The sequence below is a fragment of the Equus asinus genome, chromosome X (genome assembly GCF_041296235.1).
Source record: "Equus asinus isolate D_3611 breed Donkey chromosome X, EquAss-T2T_v2, whole genome shotgun sequence".
NCBI classification, from domain to species: domain Eukaryota; kingdom Metazoa; phylum Chordata; class Mammalia; order Perissodactyla; family Equidae; genus Equus; species Equus asinus.
This window is the reverse complement of record NC_091820.1, coordinates 100093101-100098824: the sequence shown is the minus strand read 5'-3', so window position 1 is coordinate 100098824 and position 5724 is coordinate 100093101. Positions and strand designations below refer to the sequence as shown.

Sequence of the window (5724 nt, the reverse complement as noted above, 5' to 3'; positions counted from 1 at the left end):
AGGTTTCTCTAACTCCCATCTGGAAGGGCTGTTGTCACTACCACTTCAAGCCACCAGGGGGCCTCAGCTCTCATGGTCTAGTTGTGGAATGCGCCTTTCTCTTCAGGTAATTGTTTCCCTGAATTCAGGCAAGCCAGGCTGACATTTATCAACTGAACCTTCTTCAGAAGCTCAGTGTGACAGAGGCGGACCAACACAGGGAGCAGAGACTCTACTGAGGGAGGAGGTTTTAGGGCACCAATGAATAGACCTCGACTTCTACACTGGAGTCCTAGCTGCCACGAGCTGCTCTGCCCTTCAGTGGGGCTGCTGGTGGCAGGCCTCTAGTCACCCCCTGCCCCTGCTCCGGTTCCCGGGGGATGAGAATCGGGGGTCTTGTACAAACGGTCAATGGCAGCCCCTGGAGTTGGGCAGGGCACGGCCTGTGGTGCCATATGTTAGAGAGATTTTTTCCTTACTGGCACTCCAGCCTCTCCTCCACACTCTGTGGGCTCTGACAATCTCACTGAGTACCGTTGCATTATGTCCAATGAGCATTGCTTGCAGGGCAGCTTCATATGCCTTCTGTTTTACAATACTAGGTGGGAGAAACGTTCCCCAGTCAGATACAATGTCCAGCCCCACAACAAGGTCAGGTAAAAGAGGTGCAGCCACTTCACATAAAGCCTCTTCAAACATACCATTTCTCTTACAAACTTTTACCTGACTTCCATTCATCCTTACATTCCCGACTGTAGCCTCCTTTAGGCCGTCATCAACAGGTTTTGGTTTCGTCACTAGGTAGGGGAAGTGTTCCCCAGCCAGACATAATAGCCATTCCTATAAGACATCCAAGCAAACAAGACACGGTTTCTGTATCTAAAGCCTCTTTAAACATTTCAACTTTCATAGCCTGGTTGACTCTTACATTTTTATGTTCTCTCAGTCTAATTGGAGCCCATGTCAGGGCTTCGCCAATGGGTTTTGGTACCACAGTGCATGAGGCAACTATATCAAGTGATGCAAGGTTGGTGAGCCAAGGAGTCGAAAGAAAGATTTCTTGGACTCTCACCGTCTGGCAGTAGTGCTCCTTTATTTAGAGAATAGCATGGGGACAGGACCCATGGGCAGTCAGAGCTGCTGCTGCACGGGGACAGGACCCATGGGCAGTCAGAGCTGCTGCTGCACGGGGCCAGGACCGATGGGCAAGAGGAGCTGCCACTGCTGCTGCTGCTGCTGCTGCTGGAATGAGGACAGGACCCATAGGCAGGAGGAGCTGCTGCATGGTGACAGGACCCATGGGCAGTAATAGTTGCTGCTGCGTGGGGACAGGACCCACTGGCAGGAGGATCAGTTGCTGAAAACATGATTTGAGGGTAGGGCTAAATTTAAGGCATAGGTATGTGAGTTATCTCTTTACAAGACAAAGGAAAGAATATGTAAAAAGAGTTGTTAAAATGGTATCAGTGCCGGTAGGGTCTGGTTATTGGGTGGTCCTATAACTTTTAGATAAGAATCAAACCGGATTAAGTACATGGCAGAAGCCACCACCTTAAATATTATCTTCAGCTAAAGACAAAGGAGGATGTTGGTGGTAGGGGGAGTCAGCTACATGAGGTCACCAGACAAGCACAAGAAACAAGACTTAAGTCCTTGCCGTCTCCATTAAGAGTTTCTAGAGATAAGGTCATCCCCCCTTCCTCCTGGTGCAGAGAGGGAGACAGCCCCCGCAGATGGAGACTTCCTTCACAAATGCAAATGTCTCTGATCAAAGGGCAAGCAAATTCCACTCCTCAGAGCCTCCTTCTCATCTGCAGTTTTTAACAGTAACCAGCCTAAAATAATCCTGATCATCAAGGACTCCTGGGGACTTCTCTTTTCCACCCACTGACCATCTTACTCACCCTTGTGCAAAAGGCTTTGGGTCCCCAGTGAGGAGGCAAGCCAAGGGACTCTGGCCCTTTTGTCAGTCTTCAACTTGTTTAATCTGCCTAACCATTGCCACAAACACAGGCGATTGTTGGTCAGGTTTCTCCTTGTAATCTCTGCCTTCAGGCTTTCAAAATTTTTCCAAATTGGGATACACCTACTTGACTTGTCTGGAGCCCTTTAATCTTGGTGGACCAGCAGGGGGACCCTTTTGCCTTTCCAACCTTTGGTAGTGCTGTATGAATACCTTGGTTCTGACCTCATTGATGTCCATTTTATTCCCCCCAGTTCTTCAAATTCATCTAAAGATTTCCACTCTCCTGGGACAAGTCCTGTGACTCTTGCCTTTCTGTTTCCTCTCTGTTTCACTCCTATCAATATTTGCTTGATTCACACTAGCCTTTAATAACTGTTTAGAGATTTTCACCCAGCTAAAACCAGTCTCTTGATTGTCTCCTCTGCCTTTCCCCATTCTGTTGTTAATCAACCTAATATTTTTCTTGGCAGTTGTAAAGCCCATGAAGGGAAACTGAGACAGCAAATTCGATAAGGCTTCCTGAACTGTCCCTCACTTTTGCAGCTGCAAGGTTATATGGGGTGCCCACATGAAAGTGGTCCCCTTAACCATAGTCTTTACCATGACCTGAGTAATGGGCATATTCAGCGGGTGAATATCCGGGTCATCATAAGGCCAGTCCCGCATGGCTTGCATGTGAAGCATATAAGCTGCTTCATCTGGGGTGTTCCACTTGGCATTCATAGGCAGAGATGGACAGTCCCCCTTCTCAGGGTAAGCAGACCTTACCGTCGCTTTTACCCAGGCCACCAGGCTGGCTGTTCCTTTGGGAATAACCTCCTGTGTGTCTGGGTCACATATAGCCCTCTGTGGTGGTTCCATAGTGAACTGTGGCTCCTGAATCAACCCAAACACTCTCTTCCACTCCGCAGCATTCAAAAGCAAAGACACAGCCTCCAAATCAGTCACTCTCGCATTCCATTTTAGTAAAGGTTCCTCAGGAAGCTGACAATATCCATCTATAAAATGAAACAATTCCTTCCCACTATACCTTCTGGTTTCAATAGTTTTTCGGTTTTGTGCTCCACCCATGTTGACTCCCTTCCTGGTGACCAGAGGTCTTAGAGGTACTTTCCATTGTCCCGGCATAATTTTTGTTTTGCAGGGTGGCGTTGAGGCCAGTGACTGAATTCTGAGCTTAGTCTAGCATCGAAATCATACCTAGTACTTTCTTTTAATTTTATTTTAGCTATGACAGATAACAATAACAAAGAGACTGAATATTTTGCCTTTCTCTTCTTAATTTGCATTTCCCTATGCATCCAGTGAACCAACTGCCTGTGATTTGGATCCGTCTCCAAATTCCATTGGTGACATTTACCTTTAGTAACTGAGTGTGGCACAGCTCCTGGTCCACATCATGGGTGACCACGTTGCCATGCCGGAATCAAAGGTTCATGTCCCACCTTTTCATCCTTTCTCTTCCCAAACCATGTGATTTTATGAGTCAAGGCTGATGTGGCAAGTCCCACTTCCCTGACACCACCTGTATTCGAATTATCCCAGTTTTTCCTCCCATGTATCCTTTACTCTCATGCAGAACTCTGCTTTTACACTCACAACACTTCTGACACCAGATTTGTGTATGGGTGTGCAGGGGGAGGGGATCCCCACATGCGAGCAATTCTGCGCCACCACCTGGGTGTGCTACATTGATGATTTGCATATATTTTCTCCCATTCTGTGTGTTGCCTTTTTCTTTTTTGGAAATTACAAGTTGTTTATTGAATCACAATATCATCTTATATAGTGCTAAAAAGGAAGTAAAATTAAGCCAACCTTATATCTATATTTTGATTTTACTCTGTTTTTAATACTAAATGTTTTGTAAAATATATTAATATCAAAATGAAACAAAAACAATTAAAACAATATAAAGTTGTAAATGCATAATTTAAAGGATAGAAAGCTTAATATTATAAATTTATTTAGCAAGCTAAAACATGCCTTCAAGGAAGGCTGAGGAGCTTCTCTAGAAACCATCTGTAGCCTTTAGCATATGAACTAATTCACAATATAGCGTCTGCACCCGATTTATCGAAATTTCTGGCTTTTCAAATTTCTCCTATGATTTCAAATGTTTCTGCTGCAGTACATTAAGACAATTTGCAAATGATAAAATATTTTACCCAAAATATTTCAGCAATACATCTTAAAATTTATGTCTGCATAGACAGAAAGAACCTAATCTTACTGACTTAAAAAAAAAAGTTGAGAATCTTTGGTAGACAATTACCAGCCAGGCATGACATCCGGGAACCACGTTCTTCCCAGGTATTTGAAGGCTTCAGCGTGAATTTTATCCAGGCCGTAATCCCCATCGGGGTCAGAACCTCCTCCATCACAGAGAGCTGCGCGAGCCTCCTCCCACCCAGCCTTACAAACTCAACCACGGCACTGCAGCGAACTTCACATGCACTGAGGCCCAAGGCTGTTCAGTTTTTACAGTGTTGAGCAATACAGATCAGCTCATTACCAAGAGTCTGAAGAACGTTTGCACACACCACTAACTCAACTAGGCGTGGGCAGTTAGGACCTATCCGTCCTAGGACCGCTTTGCTTACTGACCGACCGAAATAAAGATGAGTGACAGGGGATTCTTCTGTGAAGAATGTCTCAAATTCCTCTTCATTTAAAAAGAAGCATATGACAACATTAACTCCAGGGGAGTGTTTAATAAGTGCATGTCAACTTTGTTTTTTAATGGAATGAAATTTAATTTGTCCAGGATTTTCACTCACAACATCAATTCGAAGATGTTCAAGGTTAACATGAGTCTCACTTGAAAGGGCCAGGAGAAGTTCATCACTTGGAATGTAATAATTCAATGCCAGTTCTCTAAGGCCTTGACAATGATCAGCTACACAAAGGATTCCATCAGATGAAACATAAGGACAGCTGCTCATTTTTAGGAGTGTTAGAGTATCACTATTATTGGCCACCAGAACCTTCAGTGAAGGGTCATCCACGGGTGGGTCTTCAATTTTGATTGATGATAATGATTTTGAGTTGACAAAAACAACTGTAAGTGCTGACACAAAATGAGACTTTGACACGTTCATAAAACTTGGATTGGCCCTAGAAATCAAGCCCAAGGTGTGGAGAACAATTTCCCAGCTGAGAAAGTATATCACAGGCAGTCTCTGCTGATTCAGTACTGCTATCAACCTTAAAGCTGACATACTGGAGACAGGCAACATTCCTTTTAAAGATCTGCTGAATGAGATCACGAGGAGTGGCTTAAAAAGACAAAGTTGCTGATTGGTTCAGTTCAAATTCAAACTTTCTCCAAAGGTCAGGGATATGAAAAACTTCGTTCCATCTCCTACATACAGAAGATGCGCGGGCCTGATCTGGTGGGCTCTGGTGGCATCCCGGGGAGAGGGGGGACCTCCCTGGAGACCGAGACATTGCTCTGACCTGGTCAACGCGTGCTGACACAGACCCTGATGGGCGCCATTGAGGTTCCTCCGCTGTGTGTTGCCTTTTCATTCTCTTGATAGTGTCCTTTAACGCCCAAGGGTTTTTAATTTTCATGTAGTCTAATCCATGCATTTTTGCTTTTGTTGCCAGCTCTTTTGGTGTCACGTCCAAGAATTCATTGCCAAATCCAATGTCATGAAGCTTTTCTCTTATGATTTATTCTAAGAGGTTTATAGTTTGAGCTCTTAGGGTGGGTCTCTGATCCATTTTGAGTTAACTTTTGTATATGATGTAACGTAAGAAAAATTTGGTTTTTA

At 44.5% G+C, this 5724-nt stretch overlaps 1 pseudogene; it reads right to left on the bottom strand.

The window, feature by feature from the left end:
* Positions 1–4120: 4120 nt before the first annotated feature.
* LOC139042621 (F-box/LRR-repeat protein 21 pseudogene) lies at positions 4121–5395 on the bottom strand (annotated as a pseudogene).
* Positions 5396–5724: the final 329 nt, after the last annotated feature.